Genomic DNA, 18,165 nt, shown 5'->3' with positions numbered 1-18,165 from the left:
GCTGGCTGTCACCTGTGCGATGATATGTCAACACGGAGAGAGAAGAATGTGTATCACGAGGTGACAGCAAACTGCCACATCCATCAGGGCCATGTCACTGAGCTGGCACGGCCATCAGTCAGCCCTTTAAGGATTCTGGCTGAATTCTCAATTTGCACATCAATGAAAGATAGAGAACTGTCGGGACAGGTCTTAAGAGCACGGCGTCCTTTCCCAGTATTGTTTTTGTGGACTCCAGAGACACAAAGGCTTATGCTTTTGCTCCTGAACCTTTCAGTGCTCTTCTCTTCTCTTTCTTGCTTCCCCATCTGGCAAAAACTTGACTCCTTCTTCATATCCAGCCCAAAGTCATGTTCTCTGTGGAGCACTTCCCACCTCCTCTGCGCAGAAGTCGTTGCACGGTGAATGTTAGGTCGCAGCAGTTTACTTTACTAGACGCCCGGTGCATGAAAATTCATGCACTGGAGAGGGGGGTCCCTCAGCCCGGCCTGCCCCCTCTCACAGTCCAGGAGCCCTCAGAGGTGGGAGGTGACCCAGCGATCAGGAGAAGACGAAACCCCATCACACCTCTGCTGCTGCAACTGCCGGCAGTGCAAGCCTCGGCCGGCCCTGGTTACCTGAGCCTCGGGCTGCCCCTGGGCGGCTGGGCAGCCAACATCCAAGGCTTGCCTGTGCCTCGGGCCGGCCCTGGGCGGCTGGGGGTGCTGAGGGGACTGGGGGACTCTGGAGGCAGGCACCCTGGCGGGGCTGAGGGGACTGGGCGCTGCCATCTGTGGCTGTGGGCGCCACCATCTTTGAGGGTGTGGCAGTCAATTAGCATATTCCCTCCTTATTGGCTGTGGGCGCTGCCATCTTTGCAATGGCGTGAGGGTCAATTAGCATATTTTCTCCTTATTAGCTAGGATAGTGTTGTGCACCTCCCCTGTTTAGGGAAGAATCATTCTTAAAGTCCTGTTATGGAGTTATCATGCAAAGGAAGAAAAATGGTCATTAGTATTCATGGAAGAGGAAAATATTCTAGCACTTACTGCCATATCTGTAGTACATTTTCTGCTGTTTTTGAGACATTCTCTTTGGTAAAGCTTATACAGCATCTTTCTAAACGTAGCCGCACTGTCCAAATGCTGCCATCACCAATGCTAACTAACCCTAGTAGCTAGCCCCTTCTCCAACCTGCTGGGCACAGTGCTCCATAATACCTGTGCTCTTATCCTGGACTTTAAAAGTCTTACAATTTTAAAAGTAACTTTTATTGGAATTTTCCTTTATATACTAGTAGAAGTTTATGCATGTTTATTGTAGAAAATCTAGCAAAAGCATCCATACCAGAAAACTCATAGCTAAGTCGCTCCCATATTTTGATATTTTAACCTCCTCATATTTTGAGGGGGAAGGAGGTTTAAACTGTTTTACTACCTGCTTTTTCCAGAAAGCTACGTATAAAGTTCATATTACATAATAGGAACAGACTGTTCAGAAGACATACCCCCTCTGCAGAAGGCAGGTGCTGCTCCGATGGATCATGAAGGGCACCAAATAAAAAAAAGAGAGACTGTGCACTGAATCCAGGTTTGAATTCTGCTTTTGCCCCTTGGCAGCTCTGTGACTTGGGCAAGCTGCTTAAACCTCGGAAGCCGCAGTTTCTCCATCAGTGAAAGGAGGACAAGTCTGCCTACCTTTCCAGGCACTCTAAAACGGAAATGATCTGATGCACATACAGGCATCTGTTCCATAAGTTTGAGTCTGATCACCTCTGCCTACCTGTCCAGTTTCATTCTCAGTATCCATTGCCCTGTGAGTGCTCCTGTCATTTGACCCTCCTGCAGTTAGTCCAATAGACCACAATACCTCGTGCATATTTCCTCATTATCTCCTTATTACCTCTTCCTCCTGCACCAGATGGGCACTGGTGCAGGAGGAAGAGGTAGGGAAAGATAAAGGACTCCAGTCAGAGCCTCTACCCTGGAGGTTCTGGACATAAGAATATCTCTGTGAGAAAACTGCAGAGATATTCCTCATCCTAAATGAGCTCTGTAGTTTTAAAAAAACACCATTAATGTCTATAAAGGAAATAATTAGCTAAAAATGTTCATTATGCCTAGTAATTGTAATGACTAGTTCTCCGTCTTTCCCAGTTGTAGGGCTAACTCAGCATGAGATGTTTGTTTTTTATAGGAAGAACATTCAACGAGAGTGAGTCTATCAGGACTAAAATAGCATTTTGCTTTTGCATAAATTTACATGTTTAGATAGTGTGCAAAGTGAGGAGGGACTGTGGAAAGGAAAAAACTATTTTCTTCTGGCCTTTGAGGATGAAGGGGGGAAAAAAGAGAGAGAGCCACACATATTGTTGTGATTTGGGGCCTGAGAATGATTATGTTACATATGCCCACCAGATCTTCACTTTTCTGACAAATGAAATCTTTTCCTTTTTAAACCCTTGATAGCTAGTTTGCGTTTTGGCACATTTCTACTTATGCATTCTTTGTAGCTGATATTAACCACAGCCTAACCAGGGCAAGTGAGACTATAAATACCTACTTTGTTGAAAAGTATAATTTTGAATCAGAGGTGTTTATGTTTTATTTTAGTTTTATTTTTTAAGCTTGGATTTTTAAACTGTATAAAGAATTTATTTTAATTTAATTTAATTATTTGATGAGGAAATATGCACAGGGTATTCCGGCTTACCCGACCATCTACAGGGGGTTCGAATGGCAGGGGAGCAGGGATTTCGGTCCTGTTTGCTGCTGACAGTGCCCAGCAGATAGTAGACTCTCAGCGGATCTTCTTTACATGACTAGCCCTAACAACATTACTGAGAGCGGTAATAGGACCGCTAAAGCGGCTGCAGTCGGCACTTTGCACTTTCTGGGACAGTTTGAGGTCAAGATATGGGTCAGACTGAACACAGCAGACAGTGATATAATTTACCTCCACTTCCTTAAAGTGAAACAAGAGCGTCTCAGGAATCTGGGAAGGATGGTCAGAAACTGCCATCTGGGTCAGGACTTTCCAGCTGCCTAAGCTGTTTCTCTTTCCTCCCACTTGCTTTCAGAGACCAGCCTACCCCAAGTCCTCCCGTGGTCTGTCTTTGAGAGTAAACAAATGGCATGCATCTGACCCAAATCACAATATTACTAACTTAATGGAATCTTTTACTTCTTTTTCTTTTTCTTTTTCATCTTATTCTTTTTTAAAAAATTTCTTTATTGATTAAGGTATCACATATTTGTCCTCATCCCCCAATTCCCATCCCAAACCCCTCCCCACGCATGCCCCCACCCCCCTGTTGTCCGTGACCACTGGTTAGGCTTATATGCATGCATACAAGTCCTTTAGCTGATCTCTCCCCCTGACCCCCACCCTCCCCTACCTTCCCTGAGGTTTGACAGTCTGATCGATGCTTCCCTGTTTCTGGGTCTGTTTTTGTTCATCAGTTTATGTTGTTCATTATTTCCCCTAGATGAGTGAGATCATGTGATACTAGAAATAGACTTATAAGAACCGAAAATGAGACAAGCAATAATGGTTATGCTGAGAGGCAAATGAATCAGTCTGTAGTGAGTTTCTTTCTGGGCCAACAGTTCTTTTGAGTCCCAATTTCAATGTCAAACAGTTCCTTACGTGTACATGTCAGCAATGATATTTCAGTTCTGGATGGTGGACAAATGGTGGTAATGCAGGTCCGACTCTCTCTGGTTTGGTCCTGGGCAACCTGCCGCGACGCACAGCTGCTGACTGCTAGTATGGCAAGGTGTCGTCAGCGTCTTCCATCTCTGGACTGTTTCTCTTCTGTCTTCATGGCTGGAGAAGTCCTGTCAATTCCTCTCTGTTGCAGGAATCCACATGGTCTTGGAGTTGTTTTCTGAAAATATACAAACATATTCTCGACCAAAAGTTAATAAAGGAATCTTTTCTATAAATTTGACTTGGAATCCTTTTTCATTTTTCGCCCAAACAGTTTTCCTTTGGCTTATTTAGACACCATGTGTGTTTTTCATGGGTGTCTTGCTGTTAGCATTACAAATGAAAGTTAATTTTCTAAAGTAAAAATTTTCTAGATGTAATTTACTTATAGGATATTTTTCCTTACATGATATTCTTCTACTATCCCCCCTTTTTTGATTTAAATATTAGGAGGCTTTTGGAAATTTTATAATGTAGTCTTGATAGCTTTTAAATTTTAATTTTTTGCACTAAAATATGACTGCTCCATTTATCTTTGCCCAAGGAACTCTACCAGTTTTGGTCAGGTTGATTGAGATCTAATTTACCTTCAGTAAACTTGACCCTGTTTAAGGTAGTTTAGACATAGGTATCATCATGAGACCATATCACAGTAAAAGTAGAGAGCATTTCCATCACTCCAGAAAGTCCCTCGTGCCCATTTGCCATTAATCCCTTCCTCCTGTCCCCAGTCCTGGCAACCCAATCTGAAATATGTCCCTGCAGTTTTGTGTTTTCCAAGATGTCATACATGGAATCATACAGTACCTAGTCTTCTGTACTTCTTTTGTAATGCTTTTGAGATTCATCCACATTGTTGCATGGATCAGGAGCTCATTTCTTCAATTTTTATAATTTTTGAGCAATTTAGAAACCATCCTCTTTACCCCCTAAAAGAAAGTGTCTGACGCCTCCTGCCTGTTTGTCCAAAAGCTCCATGAGTGTCAGAATGCTCATGAGACACAGGTGAAGAATTTTTATAACTCGGAAAATCTGAATAACAGGAAGGTACTGTGGATATGTAACTTTCTGAGTACATATGGCAGTGTTTATGCATCATAAAGATTTTTTTTCTTTCCCATTGTGTTAAATAAAATTTTCAAAGCTATTTGGTCCCAATAGAGAATTTAATATAGCAGATTTTAAAAGTGCTTCATAAATATAAAGTGTATAGCAATCAAACTGGATAAAAATTGCTAGTTTATAAAAATTGCCAGTTTGGCTCAGTGGACAGAGCATCAGCCCACGGACAAAAGGGTCCTGGATTTGATTCCGGTCAAGGGCACATACCTCGTTTGCAGGCCCTGGTGCATGCAGGAGGCAACCAATTGATGTGTTTCTCTCACATTGATGTTTCTCTCTCTGTCTTTCCCCCTCCCTTCCATTCTCTCTCTAAAAAAAAAATAAATAAATAATGGAAAAATATCCTAGAGGGAGGATTAGCAACAGCAACAAAAGACATTCAGATGAGGAAATCACAGAACATAAACTTCCATTAATCTTCACAACAACCATGTTGTATAAGGAAAAAGACCTGAATAGACACTTCTCCAAAGAGGACATACAGTTGGCCAGTATACATATGAAAAGATGCTCAGTGTCATTATCATTAGAGAAATGCAAATTAAAATCACAATGAGATATCACCTCACACCTGTCAGATTGGCTATCATCAATAAATCAACAAGTGCTGGCGAGGATGTGGTGAGAATGCAGATTGGTGCAGCCACTGTGGAAAACAGTATGGAGTTTCCTCAAAAAATTAAAAATGGAACTGCTCTATGACTCAGTGATTCTACTTCTGGGAATTTATCTGAAGAAACCCAAAACATATTTCAAAAGAATATATGCATTCCTATGTTCATTGTAGCATTATTTACAATAACTAATATTTGGAAGCAGCCCAAGTGTCCATCAGTAGATGAGTGGATTAAAAAAAGCCATGGTATGTTTATACAATGGAATACTACTCTGCTGTAAAAAGGAAGAAAATTTTACCCTTTGGGACATCATGGGTGAACCTGGAGAACATTATGCTAAATGAAATAAGCCAGTTAGAGAAAGACAAGTATCATCTGATTTCACTCAGATGTGGAATTAATAAACAAACTGAACTACCAAGCAAAATAAAGACAGACTCAGAGAGAGCTCTGGTGGGGATTGGAGGGATTGAGAAAAAACAGGAAAAAATAAAGAATTCATGGCATGGACTACAGTGTGGTGATTGCTGGGGAGTTGGGGGGTGGGTGGGGAAGAGGGCATAGAGGGGATAAATGGTGATGGAAAAAATTAATTTTTTAAAAAGTACAGATTGGTAGTTACAAAATAGTTATGGAGATGTAAAGTACAGCATAAGAAATATATTTAGTAGTATTGTAATAACTGTGGTGCCAGGGGTGTACTGAAACATCAGGGGGATCACTTTGTAAAGTATATGATTGTCTAACCACTATGCTATACACCTGAAACCAATACAAAAAAATATGGGATGGCCAGGCAGGTGGGCTAAGTGGTTGAGCATCGACCTATAAACTGGGACCTTGCTTAAGGTAAAGTTGAGACAGATGGCCACCATGCATACCTTTTGAGAGTACTATTGCCTAAGTTAATGCTAAGATCACATGGTTCTTGAACACATGGTTCCATTCCCAGTCAGGGCACACGCCCTGGTTGTGGGCTCAGTCCCCAGGAGGGGTCCTGCAGGAGGCAGATGATTCTCTCTCATCATTGATGTTTCTATCTCTTCCTCCCTCTCCCTTCCTCTCTGAAGTAAATAAAAACATATTTTTTGAAATATTGAATATAAATTATAATTGAAAAAAATGTTTAATTTTTTTAAAAACACCTTAATATTCAGAGCAGATTTTACCTTTATACAGAGCTTTTGCAAGTATTTAACTTCAACACAGATATTTGAAATCACTAAGTTAAATAAGCATTTTTGCATGCTGAAATACGTAATGAATGATGTAAAAAAATGTCCATGGACCCAACATTCTATCTTTGCAAAGTAGTAACATTTTGCCTTATGTTCTCCATTTCTTTTGAAAAAAACAAAAAACTGTTCTGAATGTGGTGCTATCATTCTCCAGTATGATGTTACACTTTCACAACATATGTGCACATTCTTAAGTAATATTTAATATTACTTCACATGTTTTAAATTTTATGTAAATGCTATTATACTGTATACAACATCCTGGGACTTAATTTTTATACTTAACAGAGTTTTGTGTGTCTTAATAATATTGACTTGGTATATGTAGCTCCATTTTATTAATTATCCATGTTCTATAGTTTTCTGTTGTAAGATATGCTGTAACTTATTGATTCTTCTCAAGATGGCATTAAAGCTTTAGCTAATGTTTTGCCAGTATAGCTTTGCAGCAGATCCTCTTACCTTCGCTCCTTGGCCCGTATGGAGAGCCCCTCTTGATCCTCTGCTGTGGTCCACAAAGCAGCAGTGTTGGTATTATTTGGGAGCTTTCATTACATAAAAAACTGTTTTTAATTTTTTTTTGGGGGGGGTGGGGAAGAAGAAGTACATCAACATAGTTTTAATGGGATTGTGGATAAATTTTTTCACTTCTTGATTTTTCTTTTGTGGTGGTGGTGATTTTATTTACTGCTTTTACAATGAAAAAAGGAAATTTTAAATTTACCTTAATAATCCAATTTATTACATTATGAATACATTTATAAGTTATTTTAAAATGTTCAAGTAAGTTGTTATGTCCATAGAGCTATTAAAAGAAATGAACATGGCTGATCTATTGTACTGATATGCAGTGACTTTCAAGGTCTCTTGTTAAGGGAAAACAGAGATGTGTAGGACAGTGTGTCTTGATTGTATCTAATTTTTACATTAAGAAGCAGAAAGGGAGAAAGGATTGACGACATATCCATATATAGTTTATATGTATATACACTGAGTGCCAGATTATTATAATCTCTGAACGCATAATAATCTGGCCACTCAGTGTATATCCTGTATAATAAAAGGCTAATATGAAAATTGTCCCCTCAACCAGGAGTTCGACCAGCAGGTAGACTGGCCAACTGCCCATGTCCCCTCCCCCTGGCCAGACCCCACTCATGCACGAATTCATGCACTGGGCCTCTAATACACTCTCTCTCTCTCTCTCTCTCTCTCTCTCTCTCTCTCTCTCTCTCTCTCTCAGTGGCCAGATTATTATGTTCAGAGATCATAATAATCTGGCCACTCAGTGTACAAAGGACCCCTGGAAAGACACAGAAGAAGCTGGAACTATCCTATCTCCCTTTCCAGGAACACAGAAAGGTTTGGGATCCCCCTCTTACTACTGCAGTAATAGGTACAATGAGGAGTGAGAGCTAGCCCTGGGACCTAACCATTTACAATAAATCATCATTTATCACATAGTTTCTTTAGGAAAAGACCATCAGCATTTCAGCAACTGACTTTACAAACCAGCACAAAGAATGAACCACATTTTTTTCAGTTAAAGACTGCCTGTGTTGACGATACACACGATAAAGGCATTACTGAAACTGGGAAGAGTCCTGAGGGGCCTGAGTGTGGGTGGAATAGTGGGAGTCTATTGGAGAGCAAACAGAGCGGGAGGACGTAGTTTTTGTAGCTAAACCAGGGAGGCTCCTCCACTGTATTCTCAAATCGCAGTGAAGACCAGGCCTGAGCCGAGTCCAAAAATACAAGATAAAACAAGGTGGAAAAAAGAGGGAAAATGAAAGTAGGAGAATGGAAATTCAGGAGAGCCATCAGGAAGGTTTCAGATTTGAGGGCTGTTGTCTTGGTGTCATCTCTAAAGTGTGAGTAATTTTTATCATCTGTTCAAGAACCATGTGATCCTAGCATTAGCGTAGGGCAGTGGTCGGCAAACCCATTAGTCAACAGAGCCAAATATCAACAGTACAACGATTGAAATTTATTTTGAGAGCCAAATTTTTTAAACTTCTAACGCCACTTCTTCAAAATAGACTCGCTCAGGCCGTGGTATTTTGTGGAAGAGCCACACTCAAGGGGCCAAAGAGCCACATGTGGCTCGCGAGCCGCAGTTTGCCGACTACTGGCGTAGGGAATAGTACTCTCAAAAGGTAGGGATTGTTGGCCATCTGTCTCAATTGGTGAACAGGTTCATGATCCCACACCAGGTCTGTCCTTTCAAGCCTGAACCTTAGATTTTCCTTTAAGAATATAGGAAATTTCTCATTTATTCTCCAGCCAAGTATCGGGGGGATGCCATTTATTTCTAAGTGGTGCCTGCGAACAGTTGCCTTTGAGAAGTTGAAAATAAAGAAACAGATTAGTTTACTCATCTGTAATTCAAACAACCAGCAGAGGTATTTATCTGGTGAGCTACTTTGCTGCAAAGAATTGAATGAATTCAGTTCATGATGCTCAGGTTCTGTTTGTACTTTTACTGACCAGCAGAAGAAAAAACCCTCCTTGTCCCCTGCTCTTCCTTCTCCACCCTGTGTAATGGAATAACCTCCCATTCATATCAACGTTATGAGCACAGAGGACTCTTCATTTCTTGGCTGGCAGCTCCCTGCCCGTCACATGCTCTCTGGTTTGAGTGGAGTAAGAGTTCCTGGTAGAATCCACTTAGCTGGGAAGAGTGCACACTCTTTGTGTGGATCGTGCACATGTTGCTGCTCTGTTGGGAACATGAATCGCATTGGTAGTGGGGATGTTAAGGGTAATATCAAGGACAATCAAGTTTTATTCTATGCTGCTCATCTTATATAATAAAGAGGGAATATGCAAATTGACCATCACTCTGCCACAAAGAAGGTGGCACCCATAGCGGAGGCAGGGGTTTCCGTAACACAAGATGGTTGCACCCACAGCAGAGGCCGAGTTCCCGTAAGAGCCTTAACGAGCAATCAGCAGGGACCTGAGGCTGTGCTCCCCCTAACCCCCGTGGGGCTTGACAGGGGACCTCAGACCATGCCCCCACCCTGGCACCAGGCCGGGGGACCTCAGGCTGCGCCCCCTGCCTGGCGGGGCTTGACAAGGGTGGGACTGGCTGGGTCTGGATCTAGCCCAATGCGGCGGGGGGGGGGGGGGTGGCCGGGTCTGGGTCTCATGCAATTTTGAGGCGCACGTGAATGGGCAGGGACTTGACTCTGGGTCCCGTGGTGCGCCCGAGACTCTGACAGGAGGAAGATTTTCATATACATTTTACTAATTTCCTTTCATCTCTGACACTTCTGTTATAGAGAAAGGGAAAATAGCAATATTAAAATATTTCCTCTAATTAATCCCCTTTTAATGTGCACAAATTTTGTGCACCGGGCCACTAGTTGAAAATAAGGAGGGCTTGGAGTTGAGACTCATCCTGGATAGCGATGGGGTACAAAGACATTCATTTTTCCAGAGTAGAGAATTTGCGTTGGGGATGGCAGCTGTTAGGGAATAGAAAAAGCTCAGATGGGCTGAGTGGGGTTGGGGGAGGAGGACCTTGATTGCCAGAATCAGTTAGAATTTATTCTCTGAATAATGGGGAGTCATTGCATGTTTTGTAGCATGGGAGTAACTTAATGCAAGCAGAATTTGTTGAATTAGTCTGGCAGTAATATTTAGGGCATAGCAGAGACAGACTAACTGAATAATGGGATATTATTGCAGCAGGTCAGACATGAGTAGATGAGAACCTGGGTTGGGATGGTGGCAGAGAGAACAGATTAAAGCAAACATGTCAAACTCGCGGCCCGCGGGCCACATGCAGCCCACAACAAATATTTTTGCGGCCCAGCCAATATAACGGTATGTAAGAAACGTTTTAATAAAAATTTTGTACCTTAATTTTTACAACATCCTGTTATACATAGTTATTAATAACGAACTATAATGTTCGCTAATGACTGATTACTATAGCCATGTTGCATTCATTTCCCTTATGTGCTTTACGCATAGGCACACCATTTCTCTCCACTAACACTAGCAGCAAATATTTTAGCAGCCGACTGCCACATCATTAGTCTTGGACTGACTGGTTTGGTGTGCGCAACAGGAAATACTTCGCTTTCGGAGAACAAGAAAAATTGGTTTATTGGCATTATGCTTATTAATTTGTGCAGTTATTCAGTGTCTGGTAAGTTAATGTTCAAGAAATGATATTAATTTTTGTTAAAATGTTCTATTATTTTATGTTAATGATTACTCATTTATTTCAGCCCTTTGTATTCAGCATGTCTCTGTCAAAATAAACCTACGTTTCTATGAAAATTTGAAGCTTTTGGTTTTTTGCGGCCCACATAAACTTAAACCTTGTTTATTTGGCCTGTGTTAGCCTTTGAGTTTGACATGCTTGGATTAAAGAGACAGTCAAAGAATGAAACAAATAAAAAAAAGAACACTAACCAGACATGGAGAGTGAGAATGGAAAAGTAAAATGACAGGTATCAGTCTTAGAAAAACTGTGTCATTACAGCTGAGAAGGAATATTAGCTTTGCTTTAAAGATTTATGCCTTTAATATAGAGAGTTAAAGGCAACCAGGAAGACAAGTTATCAAGGCAACTAAAGAAACAGACAATTTCAGATAGTTGTGCCTAGTTAGCAGCATCACATATTAGAGGTCTGTAGGTGGGAGGGTGGTGAGTGTCAAGACAAAAGGGAACTGAGCAAAGACTTTTCTTTGGTATTTAGAGGTAATTGGTGACTCTCAGAAGTGCAATTTGAGTAGAATGGTGAGATCAGGAGTGATTGGGGTGTGGGGGGGGCGTTAAGCAGAGAACAGTACTGAGATGATGGAGAGAAGACATATAGACCATTTGCCTCTCCAGTTTAACAGTGAAAGGAAGAAGAGAAATGAAATTAATAGCAACTTTACAGAAAACCAAAACTTGTAGTTTGGCTAAGAAGTGGTGTGTGTGTGTGTGTGTGTGTGTGTGTGTGTGTGTGTGTATAGAGGAATAGAAATTATAAGAAATTATAAGATCCGGGGGTAGGGTGGGGTCAGTAGGGGTGGATTTCAACCGTTGAGCCTGACTCACGTGTATAAGACCTCTGTGAAGATGTTTCTACATACTAATGGCTTATATTTCCCTCCTTTTTGATGCAGTCACACAGTATTAAGTGGATCTTTTGCACTTCTATGGTCCCAGAAATTCTGTTGGGTAAGAGGCTGGGGAGGCGGGGATGAAGGAGCAGATTTTTGCTACTCTTCTCACTAGTGCATGGAAGTAGAGGAGAATGGGAATGAGGTAATTTATATATATATTTTTTCAACTTCACAGTATAATTTCATATCCAGCCAAGACTGGAATATGGGTCTCATTTCTGCACCCTGCTGTCAGGTTGGGCGCCCTAGAGGAGGGAGGGAGGACTACTCCTGCTGTTCACTGAGAGCCACCAAAACTGGTGTCACGGCTCCTCCTGCCAGTTACTATTGAGAACGGGCTGACAATATAGTGCTCAAGGTGACCATGTTGTATCAGTCTGCAAAGGCAAAGTCACCCAGATGGAAACCCAACTCCAGCTGGCCAGCCCCGCGGCACAGTTACTACTCCAGACAGAAACCTTCTGAGTGATGCAGCTGTAGTTTCTGTTACAGTCTGTTCTCAAGTGGCAGGTCACAGGCATCATGACTTGCAGAAGTAAGTGAATCCCGGAGACGTGGTCCTGACACCCAGTCTTCCTGACTGCTGGACCGAGAGCTTGAAATCCAGGAAACTGATTCCTAGCACCTGGTTTTAGGGTGGGCCCACAGACAGCAGGGGCTGTGAAACATCCCATATGTGGCCGTGGCAAATCGGAAGAGTCCACTTTTTAACTTCGTCACCTGGCTATGCATACTCTGGGCCCACGGAAGGGTCACGTTTCTTCCCTCTTCTTCTGCTTCCCATCAGTCTCCAGAGCAGGCGTCTTCAAACTACGGCCCGCGGGCCACATGCAGCCCGCTGAGGACATTTATCCGGCCCGCCGGGTGCCACCGCCTGTCCTACTTAGCAGCCGACTCGTCCTGGGCCCGCAGTGCACATAGGAATTTGTTCATAGTTGTTTTTTTTAAACTATAGTCCGGCCCTCCAACGGTCTGAGGGACAGTGAACTGGCCCCTGTTTAAAAAGTATGAGGACCCCTGCTCCAGAGTGTAGTACCAAGCATAGGTGGCCCCATTATTGCTGATTGTGTTCTTGTGTCTGAAATAAGTGCCCAGATAATTATGCTTGACTTAAAAACAAACAACATTTCCAGTGTTCTGTAAAGTCCCCCCTGAGCATCTGAGAAAAGAAGTGAAAAACAGAGATGGGGTGAAGTGGTCAACCTGGGACAAATTGTAAATTGCTACCTCAACAGTAAGTGAGCTTCCATGAAGCTAGTTTAGTTGAGCTAACACCTTGCTGGGAGTCATGAAACTTACCTGGGGCTTCACCAGGCCTCTTTTGTCTAAATGGGAAGAAATTTGGAAGAGTGAAACCAGATTTCAGACCTGGAACAGTCAATTCTCATTGTTCCTAGATTCTATACTTGCCAGTTTGCCTGCTGGCTAAATTTATTTATAACCTAAAGTCAATGCTTGTAACACTCTTTATTTATTTATTTGTTTGTTTGTTTGTTTATTTATTTATTTATTGCTTTAAAGGTGTTTATTAAGGAACTAGAGGCCCGGTGCACGAAATTCGTGCACGGAGGGGGGGTGTCCCTCAGCCCAGCCTGCACCCTCTCCAATCTGGGACCCCTCAAGGGATGTCCGACTTCCCGTTTACACCCATCCCTCTCACAATCCAGGACTGCTGGCTCCCAACTGCTCGCCTGCCTGCCTTCCTGATTGCCCCTAACCGCTTCTGCCTGCCAACCTGATCACCCCCTAACCACTCCCCTGCCAGCCTGATTGATGTCTAACTGCTCCCCTGTCCGCCTGTTTGCCCCCAACTTCCCTCCTCTGCCGGCCTGCTCACCCCTAACTGCCCTCCCTTCCAGGCTTGATCGCCCCCAACTGCCCTCCCTTGCAGGCCTGATCCCTCCCAACTGCTCTCCCCTGCTGGCCTGATTGCCCATAACTGCCCTCCCTTGCAGGCCTGGTCCCTCCCAACTGCTCTCCCCTGCTGGCCATCTTGTGTCCACATGGGGGCAGGATCTTTGACCACATGGGGGCAGCCATCTTGTGTGTTGGAGTGATGGTTAATCTGCATATTACTCTTTTATTAAATAGGGTAGAGGCTTGGTGCATGGGTGGGGCCAGATGATTTGCCCTGAAGGGTGTCCCGGATCAGGGTGGGGGTTCCCTTGGGACATGGGGTGGCCTGGGCGAGGGGCCTGTATTGGTTTGCAGGCTGACCATGCCCCCCGGTGACCCAAGCGGAGGCCCTGGTATCTGGGATTTATTTATCTTCTACAATTGAAACTTCGTAGCCTGGAGCAGAGCCAAGCCTTCTGCTCGTTCCATGGCGGCAGCCGTTTCTGTTGGGATTTATCTTCTATAATTGAAACTTTTTAGCCTTAAGCGGAGGCCTGGGCCGGCCAGGTTGTGCGGAAAGCTTGGCTTCCTCCATTCCTCCATCGCCGGGGAAACCCAAGCCTCCCTCCTGCTCTCTCCATGGCTGCAGCCATCTTGGTTGGGTTAATTTGCATACTTGCTCCTGATTGGCTTGTGGGCGTGGCTTGTGGGTGTAGCGGAGTGATGGTTAATTTGCATATTACTCTTTTATTAGTTAGAATGACTGACTGTGTAATTGACACTTCTGGAATATGAAAAGTCAACTGTGGTCACATTTCCTCTCTGCTGTTACTGGGCCAGAACAACCATTTAGAGCAGCATCTCTGAGAGCTGCCACTGCTGGTCGCCTCCCTCTCGGGGACAGATGCTCAGTTTAATTTTTAAGTCAAAGCTGGCCATCTCTGGAGTTCTGGAGCAGCCTCACTTTGGCTTCTGTGCCCAGAACTCTCTCCCCAGTCAGCACATAGGGAAAGTGATGGCCGCTGGAGAGATGGCAGTCATTCAGACAGTGGTCTTTGTATTAATTGCAGTGTGTAACTCTACTGAAGTCCCAGTGGCAGCCACACATAGATTGTGGGAAATTGTTTGGCAGTTTCTTATAAAGTTAAATGCTTTCCATCCTATAACCTAGCAGTTCCACACCCAAGTATTTACCCAAGAGAAATAAAAATGTTCACAAGTAGATTTGTACGAAAATATTTACAATAGCTTTGTTTATAATACACCTGAAATGGAAACAACCAAATTTCCATCCACAGAAGAATATGTAATAAGTTGTGCTATTTTCATACAATGGACTATATATTGTTCAGGAATAAAGAGGAGTAAAGTATTTATACACTCGACAGTGTAGATGAATCTCAGAGACACACTGAGTGAATAAAGCCAGACACAAGACATACTACTGGTATATGAGCCCATTTGTATGAAGCTCAGGAACAGGCAAAATTAATCTGGAAATAGAAATGGAAATAGAAATGAGAACGGTGGTTGTCTTTAAGACTTTGGGATTTACCAAAGGGAGCATGAGGGAACTTTCTGGAGTGATGGAAATGCTCTATATTTTTATTTTGTTGGCAGTTACACAGTTGGGTTTCTTTATCAAAATGTATCAAATTGACCCTAGCTGGTTTGGCTCAGTGGATAGAGTGTCAGCCTGTGGACTGAAGAGTCCTAGGTTGGATTCCCATCAAGGGCACATGCCCGGGGTTGCGGGCTCAATCCCCAGTAGGAGGCATGCAGGAGGCAGCCAATCAGTGATTCTCTCTCATTGATGTTTCTCTCTCTCTCTCTTCCTCTCCCTTCCTTTCTGAAATCAATAAAAATGTATTTTAAAAACAAAAAAAAAACTTATCAAATTGTACATTTAAGAGCAGTATGTATTTTACAGTATGTAAATTTCTCCTCAACTTAAAAATGATACTATTGCCAAAACCGGTTTGGCTCAGTGGATGGAGCGTCAGCCTGTGGACTGAAGGGTCCCGGGTTCGATTCCGGTCAAGGGCATGTACCTTGGTTGCGGGCACATCCCCCACTGGGGGGATGCAGCTGATCGATGCAGCTGATCGATGTTTCTCTCTCATCGATGTTTCTAGCTCTCTATCCCTCTCCCTTCCTCTCTGTGGAAAATCAATAAAATATATTAAAAAAAATGATACTATTTTTATAATTTTTTATGAATCTAATCTATATTATTTCAAAATCATAAGTTCAAAAAAGTACACTGTGATTTCCATTTGTTTAAATATCTGAGGACATACTTTATGACCTATATGTGGTCAATTTCTGTAAATGTTTCATGTGCAACCTTAAAAAAATGTGTAGTACCAGTGTTGGGTACAATTTTCTATATGTATTACTACAGTTGAGTTTGTTAATTATGTTATTCAAATCTTTTGTATCCCTAATTAATTTTTGGCTTGTTCTGTGAGTTTAAATATTTTACAATCTTTACAATTTTGAACATATTAATTATAGTTATACTAGAGGCCTAGTGCCCAAAATTCGTGCATGGTAGGGAGGGGTCCCCTCAGCCTGGCCTGCGTCCTCTTGCAATCTGGGACCCCTCAGGGGATGTCGGGCCTAAGCAGTCGGACATCCCTCTCGCAATCAGGGACGCTGCATGCCACCAGTGACCATACTTTTCATACAGGTGAAAGGCATCTTGCTGTTGTATGGGCAGCTACATTTTTTTGCCCTGATTATAAAAACTAGTACATAACATGATCCTTCTGAGGCAGTAGTACCATTTTCCCCATCTTATGGGTGGAAAAACTGAAGCAGAGAGAAGTTAAGTAATTGGCATTGTCACACAGTTATAAGTGTCAGAATCAGGGCTGACCACAAAATGTGCAAGCCAGAGTCCATGCATGTCATCGCTGCATCATCCTGTTTTTTCAGTGTTAGAGTAACCTTGCCAGGTTTTAATTTTTAAATCTAAGAGACTGTTCCCAATATATAGGGTAGGGTCCCGAGGCCTGGCCGGTGATCAGGGCCATCTGTGGGATGACCGGCAGGCAGGGAGATTGGGGGCCCCCCCAGGCACCCACCTTGGCTGGTGGCCTGGCACTGCCCACTGGCTGGCCCCCGCCCCCTGATTGCCACTGCCAGTCACCTCCCTCTCAGGGGCAGATGCTCAATGTTGAGCGTCTGCCCCCTGGTGGTCAGTGCATGTCATAGTGACTGGTCGTTCCATCGGTCGTTCTGCCGTTTGGTCGATTTGCATATTAGGGTTTTTATTATATAGGATTAAAGACCATGTCCTATGACTCTATTTGGGTCATGTCTGAGTCTTTCTATTTTCTCTCTTTTTCTTGAATCCATGCCCTGGAATGCCTACCAATTGTTGATGGAATGCAGACTTTGTGTTTAAAGAGCCATAAACACTGTAGATGATGGTCTCTTTCTCCAGAGGATACTTTTGCTTCTGAGAGGCAGTTAGGGAGTGCTACACCTAAGCAGCCAAGATCTTAGGGAGAAATGTACCTGGCTTTTCCCTTTTCTGGGGGGCCCTGAACTCCAATATCAATTCCTCCAACATCATGAAACTGTCCAAAGCTCTGTTTCATTCCCAAACCTGTTGGTGCTGCTTTCTGCTTGGTTTACCTCGTTTCTCAATTAGCAAATGCTTAGAGAGGCAGAATGTCCAGCTCACTTCCCTACGTGTCCCTTCTCTTTGGGATTCCCTTGGTCCGCCAAAAGGTTGGCTCACTTCGTGTGCCGCTGCGCAGCTGCTTTCTGCTTGGCTGCTCAGCAGTTCTACGCTGGGCCTCTTAAAGATCAGTAGGTGTCCTCAGAAGAAAAGTGGTACCAGGTGTTGCCTCAGTTTTATTTCTCTTCTCCCTAAGATCTTGGCTACTTTGGTGTAGCACTCCAGTATTTTAAACAGGTTTTTAACATAAACTTTATCCAGCTTTTCTAGTTGTGTTCAATGGGAAGGTGGTCCGATACAAGCTAGTTTCTCAGAGCCAGAACTGGGAATTCTTCTGTAAACTCACACAGGGATCTCCCCACAGAGGCCGAAAACCATTGTCATCCTGAGATTAGAAGTGATTTCTTCCTGTATCGTTGCCCCAGAAAGTTATCTTCTTCTCCTGGGTTTTGCAAAGGCAGAATGTCCTTTTGCAAATCAGCCATTCCCACCTCCATCCAGTGACAGTCTCCCGTCATGACGTCAGGGTTTGCATCCTGGCATGTTTGGAAGGATTATGCACACCCTACCCAGAGGGAGCCTATTAGCCTAGTTTACTCTGTGACTAGCATTTGAATAAAAAGGTGCCTTCGATATCTCTAGGAGAAGAAATAATCAAATGATTACTGACTTCACTTCTGCTGGGCTGAATATGTGTCTGATAGCTCCTTGAATTTTAGCTCAACTGCCATGAAGAATAAATGTGAGAATTCTGTAAAGAAGGAAGGAAGCTCAGTATTCATGGGTATGATTTTTTCAGTCCCTTTAAAAGTGGAGACAGTTAATAATAAATGTTAAGGCA

General features: G+C 43.0%; 1 protein-coding gene across 4 annotated transcripts in view; it reads left to right on the top strand.

Annotated features, from left to right (window-relative positions):
* The window catches only part of CRACD (capping protein inhibiting regulator of actin dynamics), a 227,879-nt gene that overhangs the window by 93,443 nt on the left and 116,271 nt on the right, over positions 1-18,165 (top strand). The gene's annotated exons all lie outside the window — the stretch shown is intronic.

The sequence above is a fragment of the Plecotus auritus genome (genome assembly GCF_963455305.1).
Source record: "Plecotus auritus genome assembly, chromosome: 1".
NCBI classification, from domain to species: domain Eukaryota; kingdom Metazoa; phylum Chordata; class Mammalia; order Chiroptera; family Vespertilionidae; genus Plecotus; species Plecotus auritus.
The sequence above is the reverse complement of the archived record's forward strand: the minus strand, read 5'-3'. Positions and strand labels throughout refer to the sequence as shown.